The 22,489-nt window shown below is 36.7% G+C and overlaps 2 protein-coding genes across 4 annotated transcripts in view; one reads left to right on the top strand and one right to left on the bottom strand.

Annotated features, from left to right (window-relative positions):
• Positions 1-22,489, top strand: part of CMSS1 (cms1 ribosomal small subunit homolog) — a 382,595-nt gene that overhangs the window by 88,810 nt on the left and 271,296 nt on the right. The window lies entirely within an intron of this gene.
• The window catches only part of FILIP1L (filamin A interacting protein 1 like), a 303,663-nt gene that overhangs the window by 82,888 nt on the left and 198,286 nt on the right, over positions 1-22,489 (bottom strand). The window lies entirely within an intron of this gene.

Genomic DNA, 22,489 nt, shown 5'->3' with positions numbered 1-22,489 from the left:
TCTGGCAGCAGTGAGTGTGCTGAATGTTTTTGTTATCGTTGCTCTTAATGATAAGTGTGTCGTTTTTATTCTCACTATAAACAAAGGTCTGTACGGACCATAGACCAGATTGTTTCACCATTGCAATGTGGTTATTTTGTTATTTCCATCTTTTGCTAGTATTTTGTTCCTAATCTTGGAGTAGATCTTTCAGTAGTGACAGAGAAAAACTGCTTTGCAATCAAATATTTATAACTACTTTAAGTAGTAGAACCTGCCTAGTAAAAATGTATTCCGTTTCTATATCAGGGCAGTTTTTTTGGCACTGTTTTTTCAATGAACAAATTAAAATAGAATCTTTAAAAAGATATTTAACATGCTCCTTTAAAATAGGATATCCCATTTAAAATTGAGGTCAAAGAGCCTCCCAAACATTATTTTTTGTTAGTTTGACATCTTTCTGTTACAACCTTGGAAGCCTAAAGGTTTTTCTTACTTTTCTTTTGCATTTTTTTTTCTTTCTTTATGGCTGCTCATTGCTTCCCAGTCAACCTGAAATTCAGGCTTATTTTAAGTCCCATCACTGTCTGTAATAACTACCTCCTCCTTGCCTCCCATGCCCACTTGTCTTCTTTGGAACTTGGTAGTACTCATCCTCTTGTTATTCTAGTGTACTCTGTCTCAGTTGGCTCATTTCGCTCCATTTCATTGTTTCTACAAGTGACCACCCTCTCTCTTCCCTCTCAGTCTCTGACAAGCTTCTTGAAAGAATACTATCACACTCAGTACTCACCACCCTCTTTGGATCCTTGAAATCTGGTTTCATCACCTGCCATTCTGATGGAATTGTTACTTTCAGAGGTCATTGGTGACTTCATCATCATATCCAACAGGCTGTATTCTATTATACTTCATCCTTTAGCTTCCTCTGTGACTTCATTATCCCACTTAACACAGTAACCTGCTTACTCACTCCTTGAAATTTTCTCTTTGGTTTCCAAGACACTGAACTCTCCCAAATTCTTTTTCTGTATCATATTCTGCTTCTTTTCTAATTTCCTTGATAGCTTATTCTCCTTTTCTCATTCTCTAAATGCAAACCTTTGCCCAGACAATCCAGCCCTTTGCTTTCTATACTACTTCCTCCTTGGCACTCTAATCTATTCCTACAGTTTCAACTTTCCTCTCTACACTACAATTCCACATCTTTATCGTTAGCCACTGCTTGCCTGACTTCTCTCTAGCCTGTGCAGTTACTTCTAGATGTCTCACCATTTTCTCAAGCACAGCATTCCAAAGCTGCCTCTCCCAGTCTTTTAATTGCTGTTATTAGGACCAATCTTCTTGTCACCCAGACTTTTAAGAGTTATTATTTTTTAAGAGTTATTATTTTAACCACTCTGACTGGCGTGAGGTGATATCTGAGTGTGGTTTTGATTTGTATTTCCCTGATGAGGAGCGACGTTGAGCATCTTTTCATGTGCCTGTTGGCCATCCGGATGTCTTCTTTAGAGAAGTGTCTATTCATGTTTTCTGCCCATTTCTTCACTGGGTTATTTGTTTTTCGGGTGTGGAGTTTGGGAGGGGAGGGTGGGTGATGGGTATTGAGGAGGGCACCTTTTGGGATGAGCACTGGGTGTTGTATGGAAACCAATTTGACAATAAACTTCATATATTGAAAAAACAAAACAAAAAAAGAGTTATTATTTTAAGACTTATTGAGTCCAGTCATTTATACCTTTTGCATCTTCAGATTGTGTAACATACCTCATTTTATAGCTTCTAAGCATTATCTTTCCATTTTTCTCTTTTATTGAGATATAATTTATATTTAGTAATGTGCACAAACATTAAGTATACACATTGATGAGTTTTTACATAGGTATATACCTGTGTAAACTCTATCCAGACCAGAATATAGAATGTGTCCAACTTCTCAGCAGACTTCCTGTGTGCCACCTTCCAATTGGTAACTACTTTCTTCCAAGGAGGCAACTACCATTTTGACCTCTATTACCATAGATTAATTATGTCTGTTTTGAACTTCATCTGAATGGATTCTCATATTAATGGAAATTCAACTTCAGATAAGTGGAATTTTATATTGCTATCAGAAATATAGGCAAGTTCCACTTGGTCCACTTACTCATCAACACCTGATATTGTCCTCTTAGTTTTAGCCCTTTTGGTAGGGTTGTAGTGGTATCTCATTATAGTTTTAATTTGCTTTTGTCTGATGATTAATAAATAATATTGAACTTTCTTTTCAGATGCTTATTTGGATATCCTCTTTCATGAAATATCTCTTAATTCTTTTCCTTTTTTATATTGGACTGTCAGTCATTTTTTTAAATTGATTTAGAGTTCTTTATATATCCTGAGTGTCAGTCTTTTGTTGGTTATACATATGCAGATATCTTCTCCATATCTGTGGCTTGCCTTTTCATCTGATTATCGTATTTTTGATTAACAGAAGTTATTAATTTTAATAAGGTACAGTTTATTAATCTTTTATGCTTGTTGCTTTTTCTATCCTTTTCAAGAAATCTTTACCTTCTTCAAGATTATGAAGATAAACTAAGGCTCGGAGAGGTTAAGTGGTTGGCACTAAGGTTGTGGCAGACTGTTAGTTGTCTTTAAAATGTCAATTGGCAGGGGCGCCTGGGTGGCGCAGTCGGTTAAGCGTCCGACTTCAGCCAGGTCACGATCTTGCGGTCCGTGAGTTCGAGCCCCGCGTCAGGCTCTGGGCTGATGGCTCAGAGCCTGGAGCCTGTTTCCGATTCTGTGTCTCCCTCTCTCTCTGCCCCTCCCCCGTTCATGCTCTGTCTCTCTCTGTCCCCAAAAAAATAAATAAACATTGAAAAAAAAAATGTCAATTGGCTCTTTCTTCCTGGACATATATGGCTGTTCAGCCAGTCATTTCTAGCTTGCCCTGTATTGGGAAGTGGCTATGTTGAGTTTGGATTGGATCAATGGAATATAAATAGAAGAGATGGTAATCTTCAACTTGAAAGCAAGATAGCTTTCATGTATTTTACCCTTCCCTCCACCCTCTTCACCACCACCTGCCCCCTAGTGTACTGTAACATACACATAATAGGGTTGCAGCTCTGATCATGTAGATGAAGACAACATTCTGGATGGTCCCTTGGAACAGAACTCATTTACATTTATTTAGATAATACTTAAAATTATTTCAATAAAAAGGTAGCTCAAATGCTACCTTTTCCTTCAAGCTATTCCTGATCCCCTAATTAGTATTCACCTTTTTTTTTCCCACTGCCTGAATGTTTTCTGCCCCTGAGGACAGGGAACATTTTTTGGTCTACTGCTTTGCACATGATAGGTACTGGGTAAGCATTTTGAAATAAATTAATAATAAATTAATAAATAAACCAGATGATAAGTTAATTTTTCAGAAGTTTAAACTGCATTTTTAATATTAAGAACTGTTGATCTAGTCATGCGTGAATGTAGCTTGAGAAGTTCTATTTCCACATTGGTTCTGTGCCTTCTCTGCAGTAAGGTTCTGACTAAGCAGTTCTGAATCAGCAGATTTGCTGTGCTGTATCACTTTCATCTTCTGTAACACAGCTCATGCACCTGGGTATCTTGGTCCTAATTGCTGACATAGTGTGACCATGACCTCATTTGACCTTTCAGCACACAGGTCCTTTTGACTGCTATATAGTGAGAAGAGGCTCACATGGAAAAAGCGATGCTGTTTTCTATTTGAAGCAAATGATTTGACTTAGACAACTATGTGACAACTGGCCTCACTCGGGTTCTCTTGGCATCTTAAAAGAACATTTGAACCATATTTGAGATGCCATTGTGTTCCTACCTTCAAATGCTACATTTGGAGATTCTGATTCAGTATGTTTGGGATTGGGGCCAGAAATCTGCATTTTTAAATAGTTCCCTGGCAACTCTAATGATAACTTACTTAATTTGGGAAATCAGTGGAGAAGTATCAAGAGCTCAGATTCAAGAGTCCTAATTCTTCTCTATAGTTACTATCAATAACTTTGGGAAAGTTACATAGTATCTTCAAGGTTCGGTTTGATTATCTGAATATTATGCGGACCATAACAGTACCTACTTTAAAAGAATGTCATGAGAATTAAATGAGATCATCCATTTGATATGCTTAGTACAGTGTTTTATAGTAAACATTCAGGTAAAATGGTAAAACATTCAGGTAACTACCATTGCTAATATTATTATTACTAATTATCAAATTCTCTATAAGAGATCTTTCTTTGTATTGTTTTTGTTTAGAATGTACAAAATAGAATCTACTGTCTCTACAAAGGAAGGATTCATGTTGTGTTGTGGGTGTGTGTGATCGTTCTCTTAATGAGTTCTTTGTTTTAGGTGTTTAATTAAAATTCTGTGTGGGATTACTCTGACCCCACTTCCTTTTCCTTAATAATTTACTGAGTAGCCATTATATGCTTTTTTTTTTTTTTTTTTTTTTTTTCATTTGAGGGACTGTTACTCAGTGTTTTGTACCTGTGAGTGCTGGGAGGGTATTACAAAGAGGTGCTTACCTGAAATGTTAAGAACTGAATGTTCTATTGCAGCATTTCTCAAACAATTAGATAGTTAAAATGTCATAATTTAGGGACTGGAATTGCGGCAGTGGGTAAGACAAATGCTGAGAACCACCTTTCAAGTTCTGGTCTCTTATTAAAATTTTTTTGTGTGCTTCAGTGTCAGAGAATGGAACTGAGGTAATCTGAGCTAGGATTTGGTGGTGCTACCAACAAAGTAAACTGAGTTTTGATGTGTGTTGTGTTTCATGTATTCAAGGAAGAGTGATGTGGAATCCTTGGGGCAGGAGGGAGGAACTGGGAATAGGGAGAGTCATGGTATCCCAAAGGTTTTAGAGCCACTCCCTTGTACCTCAGTTATTTGTTATGAATTTATTCCAAAAGGTAACAGTAAATAATGAAAAGTTAAATTTTGAAGCAGAAATACTCTTTCATGACAGGGGCAAGATTTCTTTTAGGTAAAGCAGAAACTCTTTAAGAACTGTCTAACAGGCCTAGAGAATGGGTGGATTCACTTGAAAAGTCTTCTTTGCATAAAGAAGTAATACTATCACTAAGAATAGGGTGTCAAAAAAAGACCTTTGCCTCCATGTGTTGTATGCCTTTCATCTGCATGGATTGAAAAGTCCATAATACTGTAAATTTTAGTTAGCTCTTATAATAACTTATAGCTGCTATCAGTTCTGCTTAATTTGAATAACTCTGACTTGGATTTTGCCACAATTTGATTATATTTGCATTCCACTGACTATTGAATTCTCAAATTGCTTAGAAAGTAGGGGATGAGAGTCAATGGTCTACAAGTTTAACATTTCAGTGAGCCCTTCACAGTCAGAGTTCATTTATCTTTATCAACAAAGAGCTGTCCTCATCTGACCGGAATGGATGAGAAATTTCAGTTCTTGGGGCAAGAAGAGTATTTAGAGCCGAAATTTCAATTAGAAATAAGGTTGACTAGTTAACAGTTAAGGGCTTCATTTTGGGGTCAGGTTACCCTCTTTGCTCTTTCAGGTGTTGGACATTCTTAGTTATTCAGAACTCATGGAGTTCTTACATAGAGTTGGTTTACATATAATTTCTACTCTTTGACTCATAGGAACCTAAATCTTCTCTAAAAACCTGTATGGATTTCAGAGGCTTAGAGAGGATTAAAAAGCTATAAAATTTTAAATAACTTCATCCAGTGAGCATGTTTACCTAAATGTGTCATCAAACTTCTCAGTTTTCTGGTTAGAAAACCGGTTTGGGACAGGCTGACTCACACTGTGGACTGATAGAATGCAAACACATTCAGAATTCTCCTGGCGAGACTAATGCAACAAAAACAGAGTTCTGTGAGCTTTTAGAGGTGAAGTGTTTCATTTCTCTAATAAATCTTCCTATCACTGAGAGCTTTCAAAATAAACACATGTCTTCACAGTTGTTAGGTACTGTGAGGTGGCATAGGCCTACTACTATATCCAATACCCTGTGCCACTGTCAGTCAGTTTACTTTGAACTTTGGTCTTCTTCCCTAATTTGTCTATTTACTTTTTTATTGAAGTATAATTAACATACAATGTTATATTAGTTTCAGGTGTACAACATAGTGTTTTAACTTTTGTATACATTGCAAAATGGTAACTTTAATAAATCTAGTTACCGCCCATCACAGTACAAAGTTAATACAATATTATTGGCCATATTCTTTCATGCTGTATATTACATATGCATGATGTACTTTATAACTGGGAGTTCATACTTCTTGATCCCCGTCATCCATTTACCCTCCAATCCTTGACCATCAGTCTGTTCTCTATATCTATGACTCTGTGTTTTGTTTTGTTTGTTTCGTGTTTTGCATTCCACGTGTAAATGGACTCAAGTGGTATTGGTCTTTCTCTGTCTGACTTACTTCACTTAGCATAATACCCTCAAGGTCCATCCATGTCATCACAAATGGCACCCCTTGCAACTCTTAAAGGAAATAATTGTTAAAGATAATCTGGGAAATATTGGTAATTAGCCCTTGGGTTGATAAAGGTAATGCTCTACAATTCTAGATATTATCCCCATATGTAAATAAACATTTTATTGGGTTTGCATTTCACTTTTGATCCTTAGATCTCAAATTCTTTGCCCAAATAGTTATTCACATTCTTTTCAATTAGCCCTTGTGCAAGGAAGGTAGATAGCAAGAATATTTCTGCCCATTTTGAAGATTAAAACATCAGTACAGAACTCAAGCTATTTTTTTTTTTATCAATTTGCTCAGTACATTTGAAGGCAAATTCCAAAGATGTCCAAAGAGAGTGATATTCTCTAAGACTATGATACTCTGAAAGTAAAGTTTGCTGAGTAGCTCTTTTCAAGGACAAAGGGATGGAGATTGGAATGTCTTGGCAGAGTTGAGAGTACAGTCAAAATAAATAGACACTCCTGTTCCTTTCTCTTTTCCAGTTAGTTATATCTCATTGCCATTTGTTCACATGTTGCTGTAATTAACTAATTTTAGGCCAGGCAAAAGAGATTAGGTAGCATATTGCACACCCACACCTCCTTTTCTGGGATTTAGGGTGGAATGAGTTTTTCCATTTACTCTAGCCAAATGAACACATATTGTACAATCCCATTTTGCTATGAAGTAAGTCTTTATCAGGAAATTGTACTTCTGTAGGTCTTATCCCCTATGGTGTTTTGCTTATAATAGTAGTTTTCTGGTTATTGTTGTTATTGCTATTTATTATTATTATTATTATTATTATTATTATTATTATGCTTTTTCCAAATTTGACTCCAAGACACACACCTAACACACTGCTTTGTGTATGGTATAGGTGCTCTGACAAATTCCCAATGGCAAGTTGTGATCTTTCTGCACAACACATTTCTCTTGGGCTCAAGATAAAGAGGAAGCCTGGGGTAGTGGCACACAGTCTGCACAGTCTAGCCCTAACCTACTCATCCTTGACAGGGACTTAATTCCACAAACTTGTCTTTTCATTCCTTTGTACTTATGGGTGCAATTTTCTGCCTGAAATAAACTTTCCCCTCTTCTCTGCCTGTTAAGAGTGTTACTCAGCCATCAAGCTAAAGCCTCCCTAGGGCTGGGATGCCTTCCCATTCCCTCCATGAACTAATCAATCCATCTATGGGATCTGTGAGCACTCTGTGTATGCTTCAGTTGCAGCCACATTTAATTGCCTCGTGCTACTACTGTTTTCTACTGGGGCCTCAAAGACATGATCTGCATGTTATTCTTCCCGCCCCCCCCCCCCCCCCCCCCGTTCTAAGTGTCATGCATAGTGTTAGGTTAAATGGATGTTAGTGAGTGAATGAATGGATGACAGATAACCCCTTTTTTCTTTTTTCTCATATAGAACAAAAATACTCTTTCTCCTCCCCCCCCCCCCCCGACAGATAATCATTTGCCTTTGATCATTTCCCCTTGGGATATACCCAGATGCTTATTTCTAAGTCCCTATCCTTTGGTTCCTGAGTATGAGCTGGCATTAAAGGATCTTCCTTTATAAAGTTTTAAGAAATTAGCTAACCTATATCTCATGAGAAACATCCATTATCATTAATAGTTTTATCTTTCTTATGGCTGAACAAACTGAAAGGATACAACTTGACAGAGATTGTGTTGAATCTCTAGATCAATTTGGCAGATATTATTACCATTTGTACAATATTAAGTGTTTTGATCCATAAACATGGGATGTCTTGCCATTTATTAGGTCTTCTTTAATTTCTGTCAACGTTGTTTTGTAGGTTCCAAAGTGCAAGTCTTAAGCTTCTTTCGTTTAATTTATTCCCAACTGTTTTTTTTCTTTTTGCTGCTATTATAAATGGAATTGTTTTCTTTTTTTTTTTTAATGTTTTTATTTATTTTTGAGAGAGAGAGAGAGTGCAAACTGGGGAGGGGCAGAGAGAGAGAGGGAGACACAGAATCTGAAGCAGGCTCCAGGCTCTGAGCTGTCAGCACAGAGCTCAATGCAGGGCTTGAACTCAGGAACCATGAGATCATGACCTAAGCCGAAGTCGGACGCTTAACCGACTGAGCCACCCAGGCACCCCAGTGGAATTGTTTTCTTAATTTAATTTTTTGTTTGCTCATTGCTACTGTATAGAAATACCAATGATTTTGGTATATTGATCTTGTATACTGCAGCCATACTGAGCTTATTTATTAGTTTTAGTAGTTTCTTAGGATCCAGTTATTATCATTAGTATTATCATTGTATTAGTTTAATTTCCAAAGCAAAAGATATGTGGAGATTGTTTATCTTTCCTAAAAGGCAAAGCATTAATTTTATTTTGTAGGATTGTACGTTAGCTATTTTATCTGTGCCTGGATCAAAGTTTTGTGATGATTTCATGTGCTACTTTAAATATTTATATCTTCTATCTTAATTTGATATTTTGAAGACAAACTTTATTTCATCTATTAACTACATTAGCATATCAAAATTACTATCTGTTGAGATCTATAGTCTTACTATAAAATTTAGAGTAGTTTAAAAAAGAAAAAAGTTATCTAAATAATTTTCTCTGAAAGAAGAAAGTGGCCGTAGATGGACAGTAACTGGCAGGTTCATAATAATATACCCTTTATTTTGCTTTATTTCTGATTCTCTAGAAAATATCTGGTGGCAATATGGAGTTCATGGATGATGTCTTGTTCACCTCAATGGCAGTACCCTGTCCAAAATAAGCATCATCCCTTGTTTGGGGAAACATAAAGAAAGCATATGTCCTCTTTGCTTTTAGAATCGTGCTACTTTGATTCCTCAGGGGTCATTTTGTTCACTTCATCAAGCGACTGCTGCAGATAAGTATAAATTTCATTTGAACTGCAGGAACTGCTGCTCTTGGATCAAATCCCTGCTTCTGCTGCTTTTACAGCCCTGTTCTGCTAAGAGATCTGCAGGCCTCTGAGGAAGGTGCTAACAAGTACATGGGTGGGATCTATAAACCTGACTCTGGAAGTGTCTCAGTGCTGTCCGCCTCCTCCCATCGCCACTACAGTCACTACAGTCTTCTGTGATGTCTTCAGGGTCTGCATAAAGACTTTCTTCCTTGTGGGTTTTCGTTCCTCATTATGCAAAGAGCAAAAAACATAAAGTTACCAATGGCTAACTTATTTCTGAAAGAAAATTGGAATTAAGAGTCATCTGAGGGGCGCCTGGGTGGCGCAGTCGGTTAAGCGTCCGACTTCAGCCAGGTCACGATCTCGCGGTCCGTGAGTTCGAGCCCCGCGTCAGGCTCTGGGCTGATGGCTCAGAGCCTGGAGCCTGTTTCCGATTCTGTGTCTCCCTCTCTCTCTGCCCCTCCCCTGTTCATGCTCTGTCTCTCTCTGTCCCAAAAATAAATAAATGTTGAAAAAAAAAAAAAAAAAAAAAAAGAGTCATCTGAAGTCGTTGAGAGCCAATTCCCTGAACAATGTTTAATAGTTTAAAAAAATATATATATATATAATCTAAAGCCTATAAATGGGGCCTGGCTAAATGAACTGCATCTATAAAATGAAATAATATGCAGCCACTTAAAAAAAAGGTAGAAAGAATATAGTATGGTCTCTTTCATGAATTGCTGATGTAGGCTTACAATGATTTTTTTAGAAAAATGCACAGGAAGCTGTTAACTGTGGATTACTTTGGGGAGTAGGAAGTGAAATGAAAGGAAAGTTTTAATTTTCATTTTATACTTTTCTGTTCATTTAAATTTTCTGTTTTCAAGTGTTATTATTTGTTCACTTATTTTTTTTTTTAGTTATTTCAAACACTTACATAAAAGTAGAGATCATAGGATAATAAACCCCCATGTGTTCCTCATGCAGCTTCAATAATTATCAACTCTTAGCCAGTCTTGTTTCTTCTGTACCACCCTGCTGAAGGGTAGCAGAATATACCACTCCAAAATATTGCCTCTTTGGCATAAGGATTATTTTGAGTTAATTATTTTGAGAAACAGCAGATGCAGAAGTTCTGAAAACAAGAGTAGAGTTAACCTTTTGTAAGAGAAATTTACATTTATGGAGGAACTCTATTTGTAAGGGTATCTCCCTCTCAGTACCAGCAAGAGAAGGATGAGTAAATCACAAGAGAATCTTATCAGTGGAGAAGGCTCCAACTTCTGGTAACTTCCCATAACTAGCTGCCCCTCCCCCATCCCACCTGTCTTTCTTTTTTAGCTGATGATGGTATTTAAGGTGCTAGCTTAAGTCCTCTTGCAGAGTTACTCATTTTCCCTGGGTATTTCCCATGTATATACATGAGGTATACATGTTAATAAACTTCAGTTTTGTTTTTCTCTTTTTAATCTATCTTTCATTACAGGGGTCTCAGCCAAGAACGCAGAAGGATAGAGGGGAAATTACTTTTTCCTCCCCTTCACTATGCTCCCCACTACATACACTATTCTGAAGCAAATTCCAAACATTCTATCATTTCTTTTAAAAATATTCTCAGACTGTATTTCTGAAAGATAAGGATTTTTTAAAATATACATCACAACACCATTAATACATGTTAGAAATAATTCCTTCATATTGTGAAATATTACAGTGTTCACATTTTCCTGTTTTTCTCCACCCCTTTCTATAGTGTCTTCAAATCAAGATTCAAATAAGATCTTGCATTGCACTTTATTGAAATGCCTAAATTTCTTTTAACTTAGAAATTTCCCCTTGGTATTTTACCCTTGCACATTATTCACATTATTTATTAATGGAACTAGGTCACTTCTTACATGGAATTCTCATAGTATTGATTTTGCTGGTTACAGCCCTGTGTTGTCATTTTATGGTGTTGTTTTTTTTTAATATATATATTTACATACATTTGTATATATATATATATATATATATATATATTTGATTTTGAAGAAATTTAATGTTTCTGTATTCATTCAGCAATGTAGAAAAGGTGGAAGGAAGTTCATATCTTTGGATCAATATAAAAACATTTAGAAGCACAAAGAAGAATAACATTTCTATTCTTGCCATCAAAGAGTAAGGGACTTTTAGGGAGAGGTCTCCACTAAAACCAACAGCTCCTTTGAAGTCCCTATAGCTGCTACTACTAATCACAGTGCTCATGTTAGTGACTATGCTTGAAGAGAGTTATACATTTACTTATCCTGTAAATACCAACTGGGCATTCTCTGTGAGGTGCTAGGGCTACAGAGATAAACAAAACAAGGTGTGTCTGCTCTTGTGGAGCTTACATACAAGTGTGTGAGTGTGGAAGAGAAGTGGGGAAGAGAAGACAAACAAGAAGCCATGATAAACAGGCTTGTTCATCTCGTCTGCACTTCCTAGTATTGTGTCCAGTGCTTATCCTCTTATTCAGTACACATCTTCTGTTACAGGGTCCAAAGAATATCTGTCCTCTTTGCTCGTCACACATATCCTGTTCTTCAGAGCTGGACTTCACCAGTCTGGCTTCTCCATTTCTGGATCAGCTGTGTTGTAGGGCCTGTTTCCTCTTTACTGGTGATACTGAAATGATTATTCTGACTAGATGGACTTGCCCCTCACAGGTTTTCAAAATCTCCACCATTCTCTATTGCAAAGGTCCAGCCTGCTCCTCTCATTTACCTTACCCTGCTGGCCCCTGAAGGCATTTGAGGTTGAAGGCTGCCCCTGCCTTGCCCTTTTATGTTTCAGATATATTTTAGATGAAAATAATTATTAGTGAATGTAGCATCTATAAGGAAGTCTGAATGGGCTACCATCAATTTAATAAAAGCAGAATTTGAGCATTATTTCTGAAATATTTTGGAGTAAGGATTCATCTGAATTATCTGTTTGTATGTTTGTACTTCCCTCACATCCTCATCTTTGATATATATCTGAAGCACAAAGAAACTTACCAACTTTTTTTGGATCCTTTGCATGGTTTGGTGTGTTATGAGGACTAAGCCACGGTGCAAGAAAAGTTTGTTATGAAACCACAAATCTCCTTGGATTCCTGAGGTTTCTTTCTGGAGCTGAAAGTGGGAACTAAGTGACTGTGCTGCATGTTTCCCTAACAAACACAATAAAATCTGTCTGAAAAAATACAGGCCTATTTAAAGGAGACAGGGAAGCATGCTTCAGGATTAAACTCTTCCAGTTTAGAATTCAGTTCCTGCCATCCAGAGGTTTTTTGGGATGAAGTTTTATCTGATTTGCTCTGCTTTGTTATTATTGAGGCATGACTCACTTAGAATTCAACACACATGAACATTAAGGAGTGATTTTTTTTTCTTCTAACATTTTTGTTATTCTGTGCCTCTTACTTTGTTTATTGATAAAAATTTTAGCCTTCAAAGTAGTGGTGAGAATAAGCCACTGAATTCTTCTGCATGAAGAAGCCACGGGAGTTCTCCATCTGTGTCTCCGCAAATAAACACATAAAAAGACCATTCATTTAATCTAAATCTGTCCTAACAGCTCAGTGCAATCATGTTTGAGAGTATGGCTATAGAACAACTGGTATGTTCTTGAGGAGATGTTTAGCTTGAGTTTTGATTAGTCAACAAATCTATTTAGAAAAGGAGTAATTTGACATAAAGCAAATGACAGATGTGCTCCACAGGGAAATGTTTGTTTTCTTTTTAATTACCATTTATATTGAGTCCTCACTGTTGACACCACTGGTAAATATTCAATTTTGAGATCTCTGATATCTTTGAAGGATATGTTCACTAACTAGTGTTGTGGCAGCCACATGTGATTCTCTTTTTCCTGTATTTTTCCTTTAGTATATGTATTCCAGTGTTTATTATGGCATCACATGCCTTGAATGTCATTGTTACTCAAAACAAAACAAAATAAATGCATGATATAAAGTGACAAAAGTGTAAATTGGAAATTACTTATTTTTAAGAAAACACATACTCATCCTCCTAAATTCTGCTAACGTGTTTGTTCTGAAACATCTTCCGAAGATATACAAATTACCAGTTCTCCAGGCATCTCAGATATTTTAAGCTGCTACTGGGAAATTCATTGAAATAGATGGGAAAATTCTGTGGGCATAAATGTATGTGCACGATAAATAGGAAACGTGAGAAAGTGAGAATTGACAAGTAGAAATTGAGTTAGATTAGAAAAATTGGTTTGAAATTATCATACACTCCAAATCAACTGAATTTTTAGAGGCAGAATTTGACAAAGTGAATTTTAGATTCTGCGGTGTTAAACAAATCAAAATTGTCAGGACCATATAAGGCACGTGCTATAAGTGTAATAAACTATTGTTGAGTCTGTCATGTGGTGAGAAAGGTGAGCTAGCATCCTGGATTTGGACTCTAATTGGTATGGGATTGTATGGAGAGAGGAGGGTTCAGACCTTTTAGAGAAGAAACAGAAGCAGTCTTTGGAAGATCAATGATGCTAGGCCATCAGAATCTGAATTTGATAGGGAAGAGGAAATACAGTGAAATTACATTGACAACAGCAAAATACTCTTTCAAGAAAATGTTAGGATTATGTTTTTAATGATATGTTAGATTTTTTTTTCTTCAGAAATAACACATCTCTAAAATAAAAGCCCAACCCAAGTCAGTGGGAAAGTCTGAATCATGTTACTAACATCCACTTTACATACTTTTTAACATCATATCATGTTTAAAATGAGGTCAGATTCAAGATTAGTCCCAGGCAAAATTATAAAGTAAGAAATGGGTACTTTCCTTCATTGCTAGTAATAGTATAAATAATCTATTTGTAGAGCACAAATTAGCTACAGTTTTTAAAATCCTTAAACGGTTCATAACTTTTGACCCACATCTAAGGATTTATTATTCTAAAGCTACAATTACGAAGGTGTAAGAATTAATTGGAGTATGAGGCTGCTCATCATCATAGTGTTCCTTATATTAGTGAAAAAGTGGAAGGGATCTAAATGCCCACAATAGGGAATTTGTTAAATAAATTATATCTGTATGATACATTAGAATTCATACTCTTAAAAATTATGGTATAGAGGAGGAGTTGGTGATTTAGGAGAATGTTCATGATGTTTTTCTGAGTAAATAGAAATAGGATACAAAAACTATACAAAGTACAAATTGAGAAAGTTAAAATCCCCTTTTAGGATCATTTCTTTCACTTCTCCATGCTCTGGACCCTACAGGAGGAACTGTGAACAAAACAAAACAAATGTAGGCCCCCTAGTGTGATAGTGGAAATATCTGATTTTTCACAATCATTTTAGGCCAAAAGATGTGATTGGTGTGGAGATCTTATGACATTGGCAGACCAGAGGAGCCATGGAATCTTTTAGTGCACTTAAAAACTGCCATGTTGTATGATTCTTAATTTTGCATACGTGGTAGGCTGTGCTCTTTATAATACTGTTGCATTAATGTTTCTGTTTTTTCTAAGTAAAATGATTTCCAAAAGGGGGAAATAGGTCTCCATGGTTTAAAAGAAAAAAAAAAACATCATTGAGCACTATAGTGCTCAGCTCAGTGTTACATTGTTAGATCATTAGGACGTTTAGCAATACCCCTACTCTGAAGGAAATAAGATATAACCAGCCCTAGAGAATGATCCTCCTTTGTGCCTTCTCTATATTCTCTGTTGTCATCATACCTGCAACACATTGCACTTGTTTTTATATCTGTCTCTCCTATACTGAAGGGTATGCCCCCTTGAAAGCTCCTGTTCATCATCACATCCTTACCACCCAGTACAGGGTCTAATTAAATGCCTTCCTGGCAATCCAAAAAATGCCCAGTGTGGCACTGAGTATATAAATAAAATACTTTAAAGAAAGGCAAATCTTAAGAAAGATGCTAATGCTTAATGAGTGCTTCCTGTGTGTTAGACACCATACTTAACACTTTATATGCATTTTATAGTGTAGCAATTGCAAGAACCTCTGAGATCCGTATCATTTTTCAATGGATGGTGAAACTGAGATTAAATAGATTAAGTACTTTGTTCAAGGTCAAATAGCTAGTGAGAAGATGGGACCATGGCTCAGATTTGTTATCCTAGCTCCAGAGTCTATATTTTTTTAACTCCTAATACCTTTTTTGTGCAGTGATGTTTACTTCTAATTTACTCATCATTTATGCCAGGCATCTGCATCCTCATAGCTGGCCAAAACTCTTTGGCTTTATCCTCTCATGAGAGAATAATACACTTGCCTGGAAAATTTACCTGCAAGTTGCAAATTCAAGATACAGTTTCATTCTAATGTTCCACCTTACTTTCCATTTATGAGGCAAAACTTCTATTTTGACATGGTGTAATGACTCTTCTTTCTCTTTGTATTTTATAGTCAGATGGAACAGAAGTTTAAGGTTGCCACATTCAGTCTTTGGCTTCCTGTTCTAAAGGGCTCTTAAACTAGTAACTGTAAGCCAGGAGGATGTGTTTATCCAGTGCTTACTGTAAGTCCTCCATTCTCCTAGGGCTGTGCTGGCTGTTAGATAATTATAGTTCTTCATATTCTTTTTGTCTGACCTTCCATATTGTTGCAACAGTAATGTCAGTACCACAGAATGAACCCTTGAATCTTCTTTGAATCATTTACAGATTATTTGCGAGTGTCTTGTCTTTTGAACTATGTTATTATTATGTCTTAAATTTCTTCTGGACCTCCCACAACACCAACCATAAAACTCGAGTATATAGTAATGATTCTAGGGAGAACAGCACCAAATATGTTATCAGGAGAGCTAGCTTCTGGTCTGGCACTACTACTATTTAGCAACAAGATTTTGTGCTTTCTTAGCTAGGACTCGATGGGCCTCACTTTTCTCAATTCAAAAATCAAAAGGTTGGTCTTGATAAGTCTTTTCTAGCTTAAATTCGGGATTCAGAGACCTTTGTAGGGTTTTTTTGCAGTTATTTGATTTGTCAATTCTTTGTAGCAGCATTCACAGGAATAGAAAGGTCATAAATTGACCTGGATTTACAAAGATGATGCTAAGTTCAGTTTTGAATATGTGACATTTGAGAAGTGATAGGGTGTACCTACATATAGATATCCTTTAAGAATGGAAATACATGGGTGGCTGGTTGGTTCAGCTGGTTGAGCATCCGACTTCAGCCCAAGTCATGATCTTACAGTTCATGGGTTTGAGCCCCACTTCAGGCTCTGTGCTGGCAACTCAGAGCCTGGAGCTTGCTTTGGATTCTGTGTCTCCCTCTCTCTCTCTGCTCCTCCCAGCTCATGCTCTGTCTCTCTTTCTCTCTGTCTCTCTTTCTCTTTGTCTCTCTTTCTCTCTGTCTCAAAAATAAATAAACATTAAAAAAATTTTTTTAAAAGAATGGAAATACAGACTTGGATTTGAAGTTGGTAGAGGTACTATCATTCTCACTGACCTCTTTCGATAGTGTGACAGTCATAGACTTAAGGTACAAAATACTTATAACAGTCACATAACCACAGATTTTTAGATCTGAAAGAGACATACATATCATATGGCCTGTCCTGTTTGTCCTATATACAAGTTGGAGAAATGGAATTTGTCCAGACTTACATAGTAGTTACAGATCTAGTCTGCAGACCAGAGTCCCCTATCTCCAGGTTCCTGGTTCATCCCTTACTGTGTTTGTTAAGTTTCTACTTTGACTGCTTTTTAACATCTGTAATATTCTTTTGTGAGCAAAATTCACTAATCATTATATGTCCAAGTACACACCCAACATTATTTGTTAAAATTTGGTGTAGCTTTCTGGGAAAGAAAAGCAATTAAAATACAGTGTCATTACTGTATCTGAATTTTGATCTCTGTAATGAAATGGTGTTATATGAAAAACACTGAATTGTGCAGTTAAAAGGTATAATTTTGTGGCATATATTGAGAGCCAAGTTATGGTATACAGTCCTAAATTGTTTTTGGTACCTTCATGAGGTAATTAATCTCGCATCCCTACCTACCCAGATCCTATGTTAGGTCTGGTGTATATGAACAGTAGGCTGATCACATTGTGATTTTCTATAGAGTTATGATACCAAAATAAATGTTTGTGTCGGGTCTCCATTTTGTTCTGACAAAAGAACTGAATACCCATGACAAAGGTCAAATGGAGATCTGGCATCTGTTTCACTACTTGCAAGACATAGTCTCAAGAATATGTAATACATATAACTCCTTGCCAGAAAACTGAAAGGAAATGATTGCATTTGAGTACAATGTATTCTGCAACAATACTTTAGTGTGCATGAAATTTAAAACTGCTGGCTTTCTAAATATGATTTTTTAAAAGTAGATTTAGTTTATTTATTTTTTAAAACATACCCATTGTGTCATACTTTATGGGATAGTCTTAAAAGGCGAGATTTAAGACCAAAGAAACTAAAAAACCTAACGGCAATGATTGCAAGATATTGAATTTTCCAGTAAAGTACTCTAGTGTAATGTGTTTGTTGGTTTCTCCTGAATGTTCTGTTTTCACGAGCATTTCATGTTATTATGTCATTTTATCATAATGGTGCCTTTTTTCCCTACCCGTCATGATCTCATAGTGCCTTAGAATCATCAGTATCAAGTCGTAAAATCTTCAATAGTGTCTTGGTTTTATACATACACAAATTAGTCAGGGTTTTATATAGGTAGAAGCCACATCTACCTCCTTCACCGAGTATCTTCCACAGGACCTGGCCTGTATGTAACAGACATTTAATTAATTGTTGTTTTGGGTTATTTTTTTGTTTTTGAGTGAATAAATGAATGAATGGCATGCAGCCCTAACTAGCTAACTAGTTTAATTTTTTAAAAATGTATAAATTAATATACTTATGCATTTATATATATTTGAGGAAGTATCCAAAGCCTCTGAAAGGAAGATTTGATGTTTTTGACAACAGCCTTTAAAAGTAGTCAAATTCAGGGACACCTGGCTGGCTCACTTGGAGGATTATGTGATTCTTGATCTTGGGGTCCTGAGTTCGAGTCCCATGTTGGGTGTAGAGATTACTTAAATAAATAAACTTTTAAAAAGTACTCAAATACCCTCAGTTAACAGGAAAGTCAATATGGCTCAGCTTTTTATTCACTTGTCTGATGCCAATCTGCAAAATAGGTCTGTCATAGTAGAGAAGGGTTGATGATGGAAATTTTTCTTTATAAAGTTCCCTCAGCCAAAGGAGAGGTAGAAGTGCTTTGTTCTTTACTAAAACCCGAACATCAAAAGACTTAGCCCAAAGTATGGTCGAGGGAGCAACCCTTGAGGCTGGGTCCCTGATGACTTTCCTTCAAAGGCCTCTCTGCCCACTGAGCCACTATTCTATCTAGTAACATTGGGCAGGACAGGAACAAGAAGTTAATTCTACCTGTAACTCCTTTCTATGTGGCTTTTGAGAAGCTACCATTTGAACTCTTACTTTATAAAGTCATAGTATCAATGCTAACCTATTTGGCCAAGATATTATGAAAAGTAATTTAAGGCTTTAAAAAAAAAATCCATGGTGGAAGCCACATTTTTATACAGACTTGTCATAACAATGTTTGTTTCTCACTTTACTGGTTACTTCAAGGCCCAAAATGCAGTAATACATATGGTTAATATACATGGTTTGTTTTGTGTTCTGAAAAAGTATGCATGGTTTCAAAAAAAAGGGAAACTTCTTTTTTTCTTCACAGCCTTTCCCCCACTGAAACTGAAAAAGGAAAAAGAAATTATGCAAGCTTTTTTGAAGGTGCAGACAAATTTGGCATTTCACTTATGGGAAAATTTTGCAAAACTGTACTGACTAAAAGTGATTTTTGTTTTGGCTTTCCTGTGAAGCCATCCAGAAAGGTCAAAAATTACTGGCATTGCTTTTGTATGAAACATTTCACATAGACTCCACTTGTAATTCAGCCAAGTACATAATTCAGGTCATCGGTGACACACATATCCATACATTGGAGCTGGTCAGTGAACAGAAAGTAGTCATGAAATGTGGATATAATATTACCTTATGGATAGACCAAGTTGTACAGATTACAGCAAAGGAAACTTTGCATTAACATGCTTGGGAAAGGTTTCCTGAGTTGATCCCTTCCCCCACCCTCCCTCAGTGGGAAAGCCAATTGTTTAGTGATTAAGACAAAGACATCACTTGGCAAACATTTTGGCCTAAACTGTGTGATATCAGTCTCCTTTAGGGTTTTCCACATAAAACAAATTCTCCAGAGAAAACACAGAAATTGAACGTAAATTTGAAATCCATTTTTATACCCTTTAAGGTCTCTTTAACTTATCTCAATCATGTATTTCTTAATTTTTATTTTATTTCTAAGTAGATATTATCCAACATTAATAAGTGCTAAGCATTCACAGTGGCTTTTTTTGGAGTTTCAATCCAATAGTCCTTTATGGTTATCCTCACCCAGCTCCCTTTTTATGGGGGTTATGATATCTTTCTTTGTTTCTGTGTCCTGAGGGTCACTGATTTGGGAGTGGCTTCCCTCACTTTGAGGTAGGAAGTAAACATTACGCTTTGACCCCTTAGGACAAGTTCGTCTTGCTTTTGTGAAGAGTGGCTGTGTGCTCAGCGGAAGTACTCTCACTGAAGTTAGAAGGACTCCGTAATGTTGCGCGTGTTTTGTCACTTGTCACTGGGGAATGAAACAAAGGAGTGGTATTTCACTCTTGTGTAAGCCCCTTCTCTGTGTATATTTACCAGAAATTATTAGAGTTCTCCCACTTGCTGTTTTGTTAGGTGGGTTTCATTTAATATGTTGATGCGCATGGCCTTAAAGCAGGTATAAGTCCTGAGACCCACGGTCTCCCTGTTGGAGGCAAGGGAGCAGGGAGCACCAATGCCACAAGAGTGCCAGGATATGGGAGTTGTGTTGTTGGGTGTGCTAAGCAGGGGAAGAATTGTCTGCATATCAGGTGAGTTGAAAATAGGTTTAACATTCTCATATCCAAAGAGTTCCATCTGGAAGCTGTTCCTTGGCAAACAGAAATAGGTGAATATTCTCATATCTTCTGGAATGGCTGCTACATAGGGAATAAGAGTCACTCCAGTCACTTTTTCCTATTTTTTGGTAATGGTATATTCACTTTCATTATTCTTTAAGACAGAGAAGCTTTGTGTCTAAGGTTAAAATATATGATCTTTTAAATTCTTCCTCTTAAACCCCTTCTATATATGTAGAAATGGCATTCTTAATATACTGATTCCATGGTGTACAATTTACATTCACCTCACTGTTTTCCTTTTCCTCTAGCACATGGCCTTTATTCCCACTGAATTTTTGTTCCCATTTCTCAGTGTTGTTCTCTTTGCTCTCTTGTGGTTTAAATAATCTTCATCATCTGCCTCCCAAAATTACAGTGTTAAAACTTCTCCTAAGCCTTCCACCAGAATATACTTGAGATACAACAGTGAATTTTAAAACCGTACCTCAGACAGCCCTCCACAGTCCTACCCTAAATCTGCATCATCATCTTGCCTTCTCTGTTAATGTGGGAAGCCCCCTGGGCAGGAGCAAGCAGTGCCTCTATGTTCTATGGCAGACAGCACTTCAACCATGGTCAGTACATTTTCATAAAAATGAAAGATGAAAGGAAGTGTCTGTGTTCAGCAAGTTAGTGCCAAATAAGTGTGGAGGCCAAATGAGGCCACGGGTGCCAAACCACAGGGGTTCGAAATAATATTTAATATAATATTGTCTCATTGAATAACAAATCTCATATTGTAATGTCTGAGTCAAATCTTCCCTTGGTGCCAGACTTCTCCGTACTCCTTTTATCTTTCCCTCAAGATATTTCAAGTTCATAAGGGGCAAGGTAACAAGACCCCCTTCTAGGTAGTGAGTAGGAAACAAATCTGATGAATGTGGAAAGAAGTGAATGGGTGTGAGGGCCATGGATTCTCTGGGAATCTGACCAAGTGTCTACCATGATGTACACTGAAAAGAAATGGAAGTTTGCCATTAACCTAGCTATTGTGTAACTTCGTTTACCTAGCTAAAATATGAATTGTAAGTAGTTAGATAAAGTAGCTGAGACTATTAATATTTTAGAATAGAGAGCTCATAAGTAATTATATTTTTCTGTGATTGTTAGAATACAGCATCATGAAGTACACATGGAATAACTAAAGTGAAAGGACAGTTCAGTAAAAACTTGACATTGCAAAGATTGGTTATTTCCTATCTTTGTATTATTAATATAGAGCCTTAATTGTCCTTTCCATTTCAAATGGAGGCTCATACTTTCTAAGGTGGCTCAGAACAGACGGGCAAAATGGATCAAAATAATCTGCCCTTCATATGGTTATAAAATTTTTACCAATCAATCTTCTTTTTTGCAGCCAAACTTTTCAAAATAGTAGTTCACACTTTAAGCTTCTACATTCTGATGTCTTATTTATCTGTCAAAGCATTGTGATTTGGCTTCTGCCTTCACTTTATTAAAAGGGCTCATTAAGTTTTCCTGTCTTCCTGGTTGCCAATCCTGGGACATTTTCTTCTCCTTTTTTGTATTATTTGGTGCTATTTGACTGCTCATTCCCCCACTTTTGAACTGTCTCCTTCACCAAAATCCTGCAACAACAAAAACCTGTGCACCATTTCTATATTTTGTACCTTGGTGAATAGCCAGGAGTGTTTCTCAAAACTCCCTATATTTCAGGGCACCTGGGTGGCTCAGTCAATTAAGTCAGACTCTTGATATCAGCTCAGGTCGTGATCTCAACGTGAGATCGAGCCCCACCTGGGGCTCCACGCTGAGCACAGAGCCTGCTTGGGATTCTCTCTCTCCCTCTCTCTCTTCTTCTCCCCCACTGTGTGCATGTGCACACACTCTCCCTCTCTCTCTAAATAAATAAGTAAACATTAAAAAAAAAAAAAAAAAAAACCTCTGTGTATGTCTTCCTCTGCTCTCCAGTCTCATTAGTCATTCATTAGTATTGACTATACGTCATAAATATTTCTTGTTCACACCCTGATGTCTCTAACCCAATAACCATGGGAATATAAATCTTCCCCCTGTCTAAAGTTCTTATCTTTACTCCATATTGCCTCAA

This window comes from Puma concolor, chromosome C2 (genome assembly GCF_028749965.1).
Source record: "Puma concolor isolate L17-30 chromosome C2, mPumCon1.1.hap2, whole genome shotgun sequence".
Classification (NCBI taxonomy): domain Eukaryota; kingdom Metazoa; phylum Chordata; class Mammalia; order Carnivora; family Felidae; genus Puma; species Puma concolor.
Note: the sequence above shows the minus strand (reverse complement) of the source record. Positions and strands in the feature narration are given on the sequence as shown.